The sequence below is a fragment of the Beta vulgaris genome, chromosome 9, assembly GCF_026745355.1.
Source record: "Beta vulgaris subsp. vulgaris cultivar EL10 chromosome 9, EL10.2, whole genome shotgun sequence".
Taxonomy (NCBI): Eukaryota; Viridiplantae; Streptophyta; class Magnoliopsida; order Caryophyllales; family Amaranthaceae; genus Beta; species Beta vulgaris.
Window position 1 is genome coordinate 53,185,831 of NC_079210.1, and position 16,976 is coordinate 53,202,806.

Here is a 16,976-nt window from a genome sequence, read left to right on the forward strand (position 1 = left end):
TAGGAAACAAATATTTGATTGATGTATTGCCTTCTAATTAGAATCCTTAGTTTCCTAAACTCATTATACTACATATTGATCATCAAGGAATGGAAAACACGACATACAAATTTAACCTAGCAACTCTTGATAATATTTGGACTCGAAAATTTGAGTCTTAGAGCCTGTTCTTCCCAACTTATTTTCAGTTCAGTTCAGTTCAATTCAGTTCAGTTCAGATCAGTTCAGTTCAGTTCGGCTCTTGACAATACTTTTACTCTCTCATATCAGATATCACTATTCATTTCAGTTCAATTCAGTTCAGTTCAATTCAATTCAATTCAGCTGTTTTATGCCGAAGAGATCGAACATGCCCTTAGTCCAAACCAAACAATTTTCAGTATAGTTCAGTCTAATAAATTTGGACTGAATTGAATTGGACTCTAAACTTTTAGCAGTCCACTTACACCCCTAGTTAGATTATATACAATGTCATGAATTCATGATATGCAATAGTCTTTTTCATTTATTTTGTTCATATCATTATGTTCTCGACTTCTAGAAGTGTGTGTTCTCTTATATATGATGAAATATATGTTCTTTTGCAAGTGAAAATGAGAAATATTCATTTATATAATATTTATACTTCCTCCGTTCTGTACTGAATGAAACATTGGGTGAAATGATACTATTCATTGATCAATTTTGGCTCCAATTTATCGTCATTATATATATAAAAAAAAAAAAACATAGTCAAGTTGGATCTTGTTATATTCGTCTCAATGCATACTATCAAATTACAACTTTTTTTAATATTATTTTACGTTAGATTGCGTGAAAAAACAAACGTTTCATCTATATTATTATCTAAAGCAAAATCATAAATCCTAAGTGGCAAGCTCATATTCACAAAGCAAATGTAGAGCGCACAACCAAATCAAAGTTATCACATAGGGTGTCCACGTGTACAATTCTGCACGGGTCATATATGGAAACCAATCAATTACTTCACTCAAGCATTTAACATTGAAAGAATCAAATTAATTTAAAAAAATCGGTTATGTTAATAATATAGAAATCAATCAATTACTTCAATCAAACATTTAGCATGACAAATCGTCGTTTATGTTAGTAAAATAGATATCAATCAATTACATCAATCAAACATTTAACATTTAAATGATCCAATTCAATTACCAAGATCGGTTACTCCCAAAAAATCATTGCCTAATTTAAATCAATGTAACAATTTTTTATGTCCCATGATTTCTTACCAATTGACAACAAATTTTGTAACAATTTTGCCGTGTTCCTTAATAAAAATCAAATGTTGCCGTATTTGTATAGATGATTTGTTGTAATCGACCTAACGAAAAAATTCCTTAAGTATCTTTTGCATGTCCATGATTTCCGCTAAATATGTATTGAAGCTCACTGCGTACGTTTTGGCATGGAATTGTTATAAATAGGGTCAATTGAAATCCATTAATCATAGTAAAACCTGATTTTCCTAGCATTGCTGCACCACCACCAGGCACAACAAAATTCAAATGCTCGACCATGGTGGCATACAGAGAAGCAACAATAGCAACAATCCAACTGCAGCAACTATACATTGGAAGTGAACCACAATGGAAGAGGATAGAGGAAATTCAGAAGTAGCAGTAGCAATGCAACTGTAGATAGCCCAAGAGGAAGAGAAAAGAGAAAATCCACGAGAACCACATCAGTGGCATCATAGACTGAGCGATGATAGAAAGAGGAAGTAAAGACATTAGTTCAATCTAATAAATTTGGACTGGATTGGATTGGACTCTGAACTTTTATTAGTCCACTTACATCCTTAGTTAGATTATATATAATGTCATGAATTCATGATATGCAATAGTCTTTTTCACTTATTTTGTTTTTTTTTTGAAAGAGAAATTTCATTAATTGAAGGCCAAACGATATCTACAATAGGTATTAAAGTAAAACAAGATACAATTAAACAAGACTAAATCAAATTCGTCTTCGAATAAACTACAATGAACCAGATTGAACAATACAGCACAACCCTCTTGTATTTGCTGAATCAAGCAGCTATTGATGAGGAAGTCTATCATTCTGATATAATTGGGGAAGAACATTCTTGATCGAGTCAGGTTGACCACATTCGAGATTCCAATACCTTCATGTTGAGTCTCGAACTTCAACCAATGAGAATAATTTCTCATACCTAAAAACAAAAAAACCATACTCACAACTCCCATAGGGGAGAAGGAGATTTCCAAAACAGAAACTAAAAACCCCATAACAAGGTTTGAGAAACTCTCATAAAGAGAGACTAATTTATTGAACAAAACAAGAAAATGAATTAAAAACAGGAAATAAAGGGGAAAAGGGGCTTACCATGGATGAAAACATCCATGGCAGCCCCTAATTGATGAAGAAAGGGTAGGGGAGGCTAGGGTTTGAGAGAGAGAGAAAAAGAGGGGAGGCTAGGGTTTTTAAAATTCACTTATTTTGTTCATATCATTATGTTTTCAACTTCTAGAAGTGTGTGTTCTCTTATATATATATGATGAAATATATGTTCTTTTGTAAGTGAAAATGAGAAATATTTATTTATATAATATTTATATTTCTTTCGTTTTGTTTTAAATGAAACATTGGGTGAAATGACACTATTCATTGATCAAATTTGACTCCAATTTATCGCTATTATTATATTAAGAAATACATAGTCAAGTGAGATCTTGTTAGATTCGTCTTAATGCATACTATCAAATTATAACTTCTTATATATTTTTTACGTGTGCATAACTAAAGATATTAATGATTAAAGAAGCACGTTAGATTACGTGAAAAAGCAAACATTTCATTTAAAATAGAACGGAGAAAGTATAATTTTTTCCTTGAACTTGACATGCTTTTGGAGAATTGTTTTATAGTTTTTGATTCATCACCCTGTGTCACGCATCACACATTAAAATGATGATATAACACTTTAAGTGAATTAAATTAATAGGGTATAAATGGTAGGTTATCTAATATGAGGTCATTAATGTGAGGAAAGGGGCTAGGCTATGTATGTGTAGAAAACTAGTGATTTGACCCGGGCGTTGCTCCGGTGTTACTTTTTTTTATTCTTCACAATTGATATGTATTTTTAACATTTTTGTAAAAATTAATTTTAAAAAGAATCTAACATTTAATTTACTTTATGTTTGCAATGAATAAATAACATTATGTGGATTTATGAAGCACTAAAAAAAGTTGGTTGAGATGGTAAGGACAATCTTCTCTTTGCAAGAGGTCACATGTTCAAATCTAGTAAAAGCAATATTTATTTTGTAACGTTATGTAACCATCTACATGGCACATAAGATGACGTGGCGAAGCTATGTGGCGCATATATAGTGAATAGTGCCACATGTCACCGTTCCTTTGATAGGTACGCCTTTTAATATATAGTATAGATATCATTATGTCTTGAATTTTTGAGGGATGAAGATATATCTTGAATGTGGCCAAGAAGTTGTGCATGATACAAGCCATTTTGAAACTAAACCTTTTTCTGATATAAGAGAAATTTCGTGTAAGAATGTCATCAATGTCCTGGGGAGTTTTTTTGCTCATGATTAATTTCTACATCAGAGAATACTGACTTTTTTCTCCATGGTTGTTGGGCTCTTTTACTATGGTAATGAATCTTGAAAGCGAATCATATATAATATTAAAGCAAGAAAAAATTATCCAACGTGGCAAGACCTCAACCTTCCTCTGTTCTCCTTCACTCTCAACTTTTCAACCTAATGCTTGCTTATGCCACGTGGCATTGCTCTTCTACTAATCACCCTTCACAGTGTGCATTTATATTCTTGCTTATTCGAGAAATTATGTCCTTTCAGTTTTTACCTTTTTTGGTAAACAATCAACTATGAAAAATGTTGGTGATCCAAATTTTAAAAATAGCCAATTAATTCCTCCGATTGTGTAAGAATCAAGGAAATAATATCAATTACAATAGCTAAAGGAATCAATCAACCATCTATCAATTAAGGAAACAAATCAAGTATTATCTTAGCGGTCATTGTTATTATTTTCACAAAAACCAGTTATGTAATTATTTTCAAGCTAAATACCAATTTAGAGGAGAGAGAAAATACAATGAAAAAGATGAATGAGGAAGACATGAACAGAGAAAGCCACGGGCATAAGCATGGCAGCGAAAGCGGTGGTGGTAGTGGCCGCAAGTAGATTTCCAAATTTCGTGGCAGAGTAAAAAAAAAAAGCACCATATCTCAACCGGCATTTCATAACCTCAAGGATGAAAATTCACTTACAACACAATACAAATAGAAGAGGAAGACCGGAGAGCTAAAAATCGCCGGCAATACTGCACCAGCTCACGGCGGCGCAACGCACGCAATACATGCAGATATACAGCCGTGGCAGAACAAAATCACGAGCAGCACCAGCATTAGGAAGCGCATCACCACAAAAAGAATTATGATCTGAGGGGGTGAAAGAAAAAGTGGTGGGTTTGCAGTTGCAGATGAAGAACAGAGATGATGGTGGAAGAACGAAAGGATGCACACAAGATGTTTGATGGAATGTGGAGGAGAGTTAAAGGAGGAAATAGAAGAAGGTGAAATGCCTCTTGACTACTAGAATAAAAATACTGAATGTTGTTTGCTGGAATCGTGGAAGGAGAAAGAATGAAGATTCGGTTTGCATCATTTTTATTCTAATTCAATTTGAGTTTATAATTTGGTCTATACAATTAGAGTTAACTTCATTAAACTCCAATTTAAATTGTGTGTTGTGGATTAAAATTGATATTTTCATATATATATTGGATTTGGGTATTTATTATGTGTTCGTCAATGTGAAATTTATTTGGATATTAATCTGAACTTCCTTGGTCGATTTTCCTTTTTTGTTATTCTTTTTAACATACTAGATTTCTAACGTAATAACATGCTTTGTAGGAAACCAATTTAGTTTATCATAATTTTTATGCTATTTGTTTTACGCAAAATAATGATAAAAACAATCCTTAGAGTTTCATCTATATGAACTTCTATAGTGAGTAACCAAAATTACAACTAATATGAACTTCTTATAGTCATATTCCTTAACTCTATAGGTACTAAGTAATAGCATTACCATATACAACAATTCAACAAATATGTACACAAAATCCTACCATTTCTTTGCGAAAGCAGAGTGAAAATTCAGCTTACATTCTGATATTAAAAAAACAAAAACTAGAGAGTTAAGGACCTTATAAAATTTCTGCATCAAAAGTTCCAAAACAAAACCTCATAAGGTCTGACAAACTTAATAATGTCTAATAATTTAAATAAGTTCATTTGAGTTTGAATACAGTTTAATAAGGACTATTAAGGTTAAATAAGTTCAGATAACTTAAGATAAATTCAGATAAGCAAATATAAGGTAGAAAAGAATAGAGCTCCTCTTTTTATTAGCGGAGGAAAACTAAGTTATTAATTACCCTTAAAATAATATTCTTAAATCACAATCAGGAGAGGAAGATGATTTTACCAATACAAGATACTCAAAAGTCAAAACATGAAATTTTCAAATATAAAACAAAAGATTAGCTAATTTCAAGCCAATGGGTACATTGGTACAACAACTTTAAGTTTTTCATCACTCCTGTCAAACTTATATAATATTATCAATTTAAAAATTACCTAATTTCAAGTCAATGGATATATTGGTCTAATAAGTTTTTTAATATTATTCACTTTTGAAAATGAGTACAAGACCATGAACATGAGATGCTAGCCCTTTCATGAAAAGTTGAAAATGTAATAATAATTGTAATGCAAGTTTATTTTATCACCAAACAAGAAATAAAAAGATGACTTTGTTGAAAAAAAAATATAACACACCATGATCATGATTAGAGATTACATATAACAAAAATAATAACAACTCAAATACTCAATCTTTAGTCCCAAAGTGGTATAGGTAGGCTAATATGATTAGAGATTACATATAACAAAAGCAATAACAACTCAATTACTCAATCTTTAGTCCCAAAGTGGTATAGGTAGGCTAATATGAATTATCATAAAAAAAAAATCATATCCATGATCAATATATAATACTAAAAGTTTTCTTGAAAAAAAATAAAGTTAATGTGAGAGAAGTAAGATAAGAGTTCATCTATGTGTTCAAGAAATTGAATTAGGTTAAAAAAAAAAGTGAAAACCAACCTATAAACGTCAGTTTACTTCAACTTATTTTGAAATAACTATGATAATATAAGTTTGGAAAAATTTAGATAAGATTAAATAAATTTAGATAAAATAATTAAGTTTTTTCACACAACTTAAGGCAGAATTAAGAAAATATCAGACAAGATAAGTTGTTTAAAGATAAAAATGGATATTCTTCTCACTACTATAAAAAGTTAAGGTCATCCTTCACGCTATGCGGGGATTGATTAAGTGAGCAAGGGGTTGCTAACCCTCTGATTTTATTGAAATTTTATTGGTCAAGAATACATTAAAATATTGATTTTATGACAATTTTCTCTCCAATTTATTGGATATATATTAATATTTTATTCTATTATTGTGACTAAGAGAGTTGGCAACTTTAGGCTTAGGGACTAGGGTCACTCAAATATTTTCCCACACTCTTACATTCAAATGTAACAAAAGATATAAGTACATATATTTATGAACTTATGCTTGACACTAATATCATTTTTAAAGAAAATTCACACTTTTGAATTTGGCCCATTCTATAAAAGTGGTAAAATAAAAGAGTGGGAGAGAGAGTGTGAAAACATGGCCATGTGCTTAAATTATAAAACAAAGTTTTCTTTAATTTTTATAATAGTTTGCGAATAAGAGAAATTTTGCAAGTATTATGAAATATCCCAAAAAGAAATATGTTGCGTGTATTAAGAAACTAAGAATAATTCTTTTTCTTCAATAGAATCCAATATTAATATAATTGTTTATAAATTTTACATCCTAAACGCAAATCATATACGAAGTGAGTGAATCATGAAGTAGTTGATATTACAGGAAATCAGTAATTATTTCTTATATGCATGATGAAATATAGTGTTCCTTGCTAAAATAGATGTTACTCACTTATTCTTTAAAGTTAAGCAGCGCCACGATTTACTTATGTAATTAATATTGTATAATACTCATTTCATTAGATGAAATGGGGAATAATGTAAGATAAAATATATCACCAAAATTGTGGTCATTTTAGGAAACAATAGGAAATACGGTATTTAGTCTAAAAGTAAAATATAAATGAGTAACCTATTTTATCTTATAATTTTATATAAAAGTAATGTTACAATTTTTAAACCATAAATCGTGTGGACGATATTAGACTCGAAAGAGAGATATCTAATATGCACCGCGACAGTAATTGAGAAGGTGAATCAATAGAATGAGTTGATTGTCAAGCTTATATGTAAAAAAAAAGGTTATAATGATGGCTTGACCCCCACTGGTTACTGAGATGATTGACCCCCCACTGGTTACTGGAATGAAAACTAAGTTCGTGCAAATTTTCTTCCTGTTGAGGCGGTTGAGATCCTTAATCTTTACCATCTCAACCCTTAGATGATGGCTTTGTGTAAGGCTACACCAAAATTAGTATATTCTATTAAATCAAGCCATCACTTTATTAATTTTTTTTAAGAACTCCCATATAGAAGTTGTTGGCGGTTCTATTGTATCGGAAGTGTGGAAGAAAATTTGGAATTCCAATGTTCCTCCTAAAGTGTTGTTGGCTTTACTTATGATGATGTAATTGCTTCTGACTATGTTAGACTTCCTCTGTTCTTTTTCTACTGCATCAATGGGTTTTTCACGCTTGCCAGTGCATATTTTTTACTATTAATAATATCTTTATTTACTATTTAGTAAAATTATACAAATTTGATATTTTAAAAGTATATATCAAGACGAATCTAACAATACCCCACATGACTATATTTATCTTTACGTAAAAGTAACAATATATAATGAAAGGGTATGATAGTGAATGAATAGTGTAAAAATCTCATTATTATATTAGACTACGAATGGATGAAGTAGCTTCTTAATACATTTTATTTTGCTTTAAAAAGAAGTCTTCCAAAACATGTGAATATCATGTATCTGTTAAACAACTTTATAATTAATATAAATGTGTGTTTCTCTTAAACATAAAGTTTTTGATCAAGTAGACGTATAGAATCGTTTATACGTTTTCAATGTAACTGATATATAAACATTTGTATTGTAATAAAATTCCCGTGCATTATGCACGGGTCCAAAACCTAATGTCCAAAAAAATCTGAATCTTAGCTTGAACTTTGATCCAAAAGAGACAAATAGTTTATTTTACCATGCACGCCCTAAATTACTTTGCCTTAATTATATATAAACAAAAGCTAACGTGTGAAATCTTTGTTATGCACATGTACTGATATACATATGAATTGTCCAACATTATAGAAGAGGAGAGAAAATAACCACAGTATAAGTTTAAATTGTTTATTGCCTTATTGTCAATTGGTTTTGGGATGACTTTCTTTGCGCTTATAAGCGGTCCTCTCTGATTCTAGAGATATGGGTTTGCCACGTCTTGTCCCTCGGTAAGCATTGAACCTTGCTGAGCTAGTGTAGCTCAGTATCTTCCCTGGACTACGAGAAAGATTGCAAAGAAGACAAGACGGCAATGGTTGTCGAGGTATAAAATGAAAAAAAGAAAGTCCGATCCTAAGGCCGAACTCATGAGAGCTTATCAGCTTGGGGTAGGCGGAACCACTTGTGTGATGCAGGCCGAGACCTACTCGTTTTCGGATTTTTATACTAAGGCGTGAAAAGACTCAAGACGGAGGAGTGGTGACCTCCTATAAGCTTGAGACCCCTTCACATGCTCCTATACTTGACGTGGCTCCATACTGCATCAAAATTCCACCAAGAATAGATATTGTTTAATTTTATTTGTTTTTCCTTCCTTTGGAGCTTTTCTCCTCTCTTAAATAAAAAAATTTAGTGATCCCCTCTTATTTATAGGTAGTTCAGGTCCATTTTCATATTACCTAATTTTTTCTTATATGTAATTTATTATTATATCTTAATCCATTCAAAAAAAAAAACAAATATTGCGTTTTAAAATAGAGAAAGTATTTTCTAAAGTTTAGCACAGATACTCTAGTAAAATTCATTTCATATCATAGTTATTAAGATTTGTACATCACAAATTAAACCTAGCTAATGGAGTTGGCTACTGGCTTCCTTGTTTGTCCATGCATCAATCATCATCCCATTAAAGCCCACATAGTATAATGACAATCGAATTGATTATCTTGCACTTCTAGATACATTGCTTAGGTTATTGTTTACCTTATTTTTGTAACAAAACTATATACTCCTATATGATGAATGTTCACAAGAGTATATTCCTACATATATGAAGACAAAGATATCAATAGTTCAGAGTCTCACAGAATCTAGCTATCAAATCCATGCTGATATTCCTACATATATATAGTCATATAGATATGAATCTAAAAGTTGTATCACTTGTATGAGACCTAGAGGTCATTCTTGATTCATATATAAGCGTAATGTGTGGTCTATTTTCTTTGACTGAGTGGGTGGGGACTGAGGTGTTGTCTCTAAATAAGTGGGTTTACGTGGACTCCAAAACAAAGGTACACACTTTTTTTTAATGATACAAGCCACAAGGAGAGGCTTTTGTGTTTATTTACGTTACTATTATGATATCTTTCTTTTGAGTTTACTTTTTACACTTTTACTTTCAAAGTTATCATGGTTATATTCTCAAATTACAAAATCTCACACTTTCATAATCATATGGAAGTTTAATGGTTGGAGTTCCCACCTTCCAACTTTATGATCGGGAGTTCAATTCTCATCAATTCCATATTTGGAGTGATTGTGTGGATTTATGCTTCTGAGTATAAATCCCCACTTTCCAGTCTCTGGAAGTTTTCTTATGGGTTGGGGATTCCCTTCTTACCTCCTAACTCATGAGGGATGAGCTTGCTTGAGCCAGTAAATTACAGAATAAAAAAACAAACAAAATCTCACACTTTAAATACGAATGATCCTTTAATATCAATGTCTAAAGCAAAATGCTTCTATTTTTTTTTCTTGGCAACAAACATAGCAAAAGAAGTGCAATTCATAGTACTAGCAATAAAATCATATATATACTTACATGAGAAATGAATATGAATTTTACATGCATGCTATAACTCTTATGAATAAGTCATGTAACTCTAATGAAAAAGTTATGTAACTCCAAAAAAAAAAAGAATATTAGAAACAAAAAATTCAAAAAAAAAAAAAAATTTTTTTGGGCTCAAAATTTTTTAGGAGGGTATAACTCTAATGAACATGTGTTGTACTCTAATCCAATCGTGTGGTTGAGATTCATTCTCATTTCTCATGTAAGGAGCATTTTCATGTGATCCTGCCCATATATATATATATATATATATATATATATATACATATATATATATACATATATATATATACACACATATATATATATACACACACATATATATATATATATACACACACACACACATATATATATATATACACACACATATATATATATATACATACATATATATATATATACATATATATATATATATATATATTTGGAAATTTTTAATAAATAAAAGTTAGCAATATTATTGATAAGATCCAATATTGTGAAGCGATCAAATCACCAGGTTTGCCATTAAAAAAGAAAAGACAAAACCTCAAGGGGCTCGACGACCACCTGAGCCGCCTTGGCATGGTGGTCGTCGAGCCCCCCTCCATCTTTTTTCCCTTTCTCTTGCTCATTTGCTTCCGTCATAGTGTGTTAGTTTTTTTTTCTGGTTGTAACAGAAGCTTCACGTGGGACATAGAGGCGGAGAGGATCTTTCACCACCGTCGCTTTGCCGCCGTCAGATTGCACTGCGAGCGCAACCGCTGGCAGGTCTGTTCGCTTCTTTCCGTTTCGTTTTTCTTCCCCCTCCCCTGGTTTGTGTCGGCTCTCTCCCATATCCCCTGGTTTGTCGGGTCTGCCTTTTCATTCAAAAATGTTTTCTTTTACTTTAGCTTTCCCTCGTAAGGTGGTCTCGGGGTGTTAGCATTTGACCCTTGAGGTTTCTCCCTCCTCCCCCTAGGGTTGTAGTACTCCCTCCATCCCAAATTAGTTGCTACATTTGCTTTTTCACAGTTTACGAAATGCAACTTCAAACACCAATATCTTGAGTTACATATATGAAACAATTATAAAAATTATATATTTGAAAAATACAAATTGGGACGAATCAAACAAGATCCAATATGACATGTTTTTTCTTATGTATATGGAGTAAAATATAGTCAAAGTTATGCCGTGAATAGTGCATACAGTCAAAATATAGCAACTAATTTGGGACGGAGGGAGTAATTGTTTTAGGTGTTTACCCCCTTACTTTGTCAGTCTAGTTGCATCCCCCTTTGTTCTTGCTGTGAATCGAGTCGTCCCCTCCCCTCCCCTCCCCCCTATGGTGTTTCTTAGCTTTAGGTTTTTCCCTTTCCCTTCCCCTTACCCTTCCCCGGCTACGTGTGTTTAACCTAGTTCCCATTCCCCTTCCCGGTTTAATACGTGTTCAATGTCCTGCCTTAGTGCATCTCCCCCATCCCCATACCCCTCCCCTGTTTAGTGTCTAAGTGTGTATCCCCTTCCCCTTCCCCCACTCGTGTCAACCTTGGTTGGCCATTTCTGTAAGTTGGGTTGTTAAGTGCTCAGTTGTGTTAGTACGAGTTACTTCATCTGCTTGATAAATTTGTTATTTGATGGAGGTAATCCTTGTCTTCAAGATGTTGGGCCTAACCTGTGTGGTTGATTAGGGTTTTTGTTTTATGGAATTGAATGTGGATATGGATGTGTGTAGCAAACGGTTCATGACTGGAGTTTGGTTTCTCCGATTTTGGTAATCAGAAGATTGTTCGAGATCTAACAATGGTTAGATCTCAATCTAGCTTGGTAACGATCTTATCCATCATTACCTTGAAAAAACGATATATGAAGGCGGCTCCCTAATTTGTCAATTGAGTTTATAGTACGTCAACTAAGTTGAGCTTCTCCTTTGAAAAGTAGGGGCCTGAAATACCCACTTAAGAGGGTATTGAGTCACTAAGAGAGGTGACTCTTCCAAGAATCCCGATCCAAGAATCCTATGTGATAGAAGGTCACGGGGATTGGTTATGTTGCGAGTTCTAACTCTCGCTTGTTCTTTGTTCCTCCGATTGTGAAACCAATCCACTCCTCCCCCAACTTCCATCTTTATTAAGGCGTTTGTCATCTACCAACAGCAGCACTACAACACAGTTGTCTAACAACACAACTCTCAAATATATCGAGCAGTTTTATTCTTGTTTATGTTTTAGTTATTTATTGTACAAGTGTGGAGAATAGTTGTGTTAACCTAAGTAGGTTAACCTGGCATTCAATATATATAGTGTTTTATATATACAAGCCTATGACTCGTTACAGACTATTCTATCCTTTTACATATAATGTTATCTAATATTTATGTTATTGTACTGTTTATGTAAGAGCGAGTAAAGCTCAGTTTAGCTTTTGTCTTTCGTATGTATTAGCATTAGGCTGTATTTCCATTTTTTAATTAATGGAAAACTTCCTTGTTGTCAAAAAAAGAAAAAGAAAAGACTAGACACATAAGGTACAACTGATAATTAAGAAACATATAAATTGATCATAAATTCATAATCTCTCATATTTGGTAAAATGTCTTTAAAATCTTTATCATTATACTCTATATTGACACTTGCTTTGAGTTATAACCAGTTAACCACCACCCTCTAATGGTTAGAATGGCAATCAGTCAAATGAAAAGCAACAAAAGTGTTTAAATATACTTAGAGCTAGGTAGAAAGTTAAATAACTGTACAAAATCTTTAACAATAAAATAGTTACATAAAATGCTGAAAAAGTAAATAGTCTAACGTACAAAAAATGTCTGGCAACCCATCTAAAAGCAAACGAGCTCCTTACATTATATTGTTGTTGGACGAAAACTGTGAGTGTTGCCTCTAAAATTACGCATAAAACAAAGGCATAAAGCGCTAGAAAGGAAATGAGTGAAAAACAAATTGGACAGTTTGGCGTATGCATGATCTTTCCCATGCATGGTTCGTATTCTCTTCTTCACGGAGAATTTATATATGTAATGTTTAATTTGTTAATCATCAAATTAGCATATTCCATAACACAATTAATAAGCAATAGGATGAGTAACCTCTAAGATCTATTAAAGTACTTTGATTATCTTTCTCCTCTTCATAATGTGTGAATCGTTACCTATAAACTTGATCTATGTGATCTAATACTCTTTTTATTCCTGTCATATGTGAGTTGTCATTTCGACCTAAACAAAACAATATACTCGTCAAACGAGTCTAAACTACACTCATTAGTTTGAAAAGAATATGAATAAGTTATAAGTCCAAAATAGGTTATTTTCTACAGCTAATCTGTTAAACTATGCCTTAAATTATTTATCTGGCGTTAAGATTAACCTAGCACGAGTACCATATAAATCCTATTATTAACCGTTGCGTCCTAATAATCACTTTGTAATATGTATCCTCTCCTAAACCTAATAAAAGCGTTTCTCCTCTGCCTGTAAACGTAGCTAACACATTGTTGGTGAACCACGTTAATTCTTGTGTCGATTGTTCATTGTTATCTATTTCGTTAATTGCATCTGTCACAACATAATCGACAATAGAAATAAGTACTTTCCAAAATCGTTTGTTTATTTCCTGTCCCGTCCTCTCCAATCCAAAATAACTTAAATATGAATATTTTTCATAGGGTCTCACTAATTGCAAATAAACTCTTCATTTTGTTAAAAAATATAAAAGACACAAGTGAGTAGTGAATATAGGAAATTTTTTGATTATTGAGCAGAGGTGATGAGCTTTGCACAAAGGGGACCAAGTACCTTAAAGTTTTAGATCGGTCCCCCATTATTTGATGTCCTTTAATAATTCTCCACGTTTGTCTCACCTCTTTATAACTTTCATACTTTCACAATAATCTGCCCAAATGATTTCTGCTGATGCTACTGCTACTGCTGAAATGCTTTAATCCTAGGCCGGTATACGATTTAGATCCGATGAGTGCCATGCTAGCCAGCCAGACACACAAGTGACACAACCAAGGTGATTGTGATTGTGCGATTCCCTACTAGATTGTGTAGTGATTTGGCTCAGCCTAGCACAATGCCATCTTTAATACTATTTCACCCGTTTCTGAACAAGTGTTACGTTGAGTAAATCGGTAGCATTAATCAACTAATTTTAACTCTATTTTATGCTATTATATAAAGAATAACATATTCAAATAAGATATCAATCTCTACATTCAAAATATATATATTTTTTACTTGTGCGCAGTTAAGTATGTCGATGATCAAAGAAGAGTTGCGTTACATGAAAAATAAACGTAACACTTATATAAGAACAAATACAATATAATGTAATTGGTTGGGCCTTCTGTCCCTTTATTTATACTTGTTTATCTTGAACGCAATGTCTCGATTAGTGAGTCATTTGACCATAAATTCTTGTTTTGATATATATAAGAAAAGCAATTATCATGTGTGACGCCAATGTGTACTAATGTACATTTCCAAATTATAGTTAAACATATACTAATATAATATTAAAAATTGCTGTTTAAAATTTGCATTAAAAGCTTTGAAGAAACATTAGAACTGATAAAAAGGCAAGGATTACACTCTAACATGATCACCAATAAGCTGATCAGTATTCAGTACGCTCCCAAGAGCAAGATATGATTTGGTCTAGGTTTGAGGACAACTTGTTCAAGCAAACCATTTTTTAATTACGTAACTTCTCTAAGTAAAGGAAAACCTAATTAAGCGTTTTAGGGGAAAAGAAAAAACAACGGATGTATTACACTATATAATTACAAAAATTATTAAGAGACAATTTAATTTTAATATAAAAGTAGACCTAGTTACTAAATGAATTAAACTATATAGTGACCGAAAGAAATTAACCTAGTCACTATTAGGTTAATTTTGTTTTAAATATTGAACTTATCATTGCCTAATTTTAATTTACGACGATCTCCTACAAGACAAACTCATATAATTAACATATAAATATAAATATGTAATACTATAATGTTTGGGATCGAATTACGAAGAAAATAATGCTTGCATTTACCATATTTAAAGCTACAACATAAGTCCTTTGCTTCATCCGATTGTGATAAAATCACGGAACTCTTTTTGGACAATTCTACAACTCATCAAATAGACAAATTGAAGGTTTGAAGAGCTTTTATAAAATAATGCATTAAAGCCTACTTTATCCTGATTTCGTTCTTTAATTTACGTTATCGTAAGATCTATATAATAATACACCTTATCAAGTGGTTCAATAATGTAAAATTTTCCAGCAATTGTCATAATAGATTTAGCAATATATAAAGAGATCAAGCTGAAAAGAATCCTTGAGCTTTCTGGACTTTCTATCCAATCAGAGAAGGCAATTATATTAATGTCCCTCACTTACTAAAAAATTGATTGATGCTTAAAAGAGATGTCCATTAAAGGATAGCCACGTGACCTGTTGCTAAATATGATGAACAGGTAAATACTAATTGGATTTGCTTTAATAAGAGTAATAGTTATCTTTATGTGACACTGAGCGTATCAAATCCCAGGACTCAACCCTGAACAGGCGGTGGAAACTATCAAGTTGGAGTACGGTAGGAGTAGAGGAAATTTCCGGTGGAGCGGTGAAATGCGTAGAGGTCGTAAAGAACACCAACGGTAAAAGCAATCTGATGAGCCGATATTGACATTGAGATTTTAAGTTTCATGGAAGATGACAAGTTATGGCTTTTGGTTTAAATTTTTTCTATATTAGACAATTAATTTTGATTTTACTTTATGTTGGGCCTCTGGGTGAGTGGCCCCGTGCAAGGACAGTACAGAGGAAATTCATCTTACCACATATTTCCAAAAGGGGGCCATATAATCACTTTTCCTAATACATTCATAGACCCATTCTTATTGAGAGCTTGTCTTGGCAACCAACCGTTTGAGTCTCTTAGGGGACTCAAACGGGGGTAATTTGGTCATTTTAAGCCTTGGAAATTTCACGCGCGTGTTGTTTGGTACCAATGCTAGGTTAGATTGGTACCATTGTCCGAAAATTTTGATACCAAAGTAAGGTTGCTTGGTACCAATCCTGATAACAATGTGATACCAATACCAGGCTATAATGGTACCATTGTGTAACTTTTTGAGTGTTTGAGTCTTTTTTGGACTCAAACAGTTGGTTACCAAGCCTTTCTCTTCTTATTGATTCCAAATGAAGCCGTGAAAAGTGTAGAATTGGAAGGGGAAATACAAAATAGGCGTTGATTCTAATACTTTCTGATATCATGTCTCTCATCAAATAGTAAAGACATCTAATAAAGGACAGGAATTATATCAGTAAAAATTTACGATTATAAAGTATATAGTGCATATGTTTAAAAACGGTGAAAGTATCAATTACGTATCCTTAAAAAAGAAAAGTAACACAGAAACTTGGATTGCGACTAGCTATAAGGACTACTCACATTACTTTATTAGTGCTATGAGGCTAAAAAGTCTTAGTAATCAAAACTTTAGTTTGTTGCTTTCTTTTCAATGTTATCAGCATCACTATGTGACATTGATAACTAATAATAAGCCTCTAATTAGGATGATGATGCACCATGCATGTGGCATCTTATTTAATTACAATAAAAAAGATTTGAAACAATACCATACACAAAGATTAATTATGACCTAGATTAACGTAGAATTTTGTGAAAATGGCCTTTTTTGGAACTTGTGATGATGAATGATGATAATGATGCGGGTAATAAAGACGACAAATATT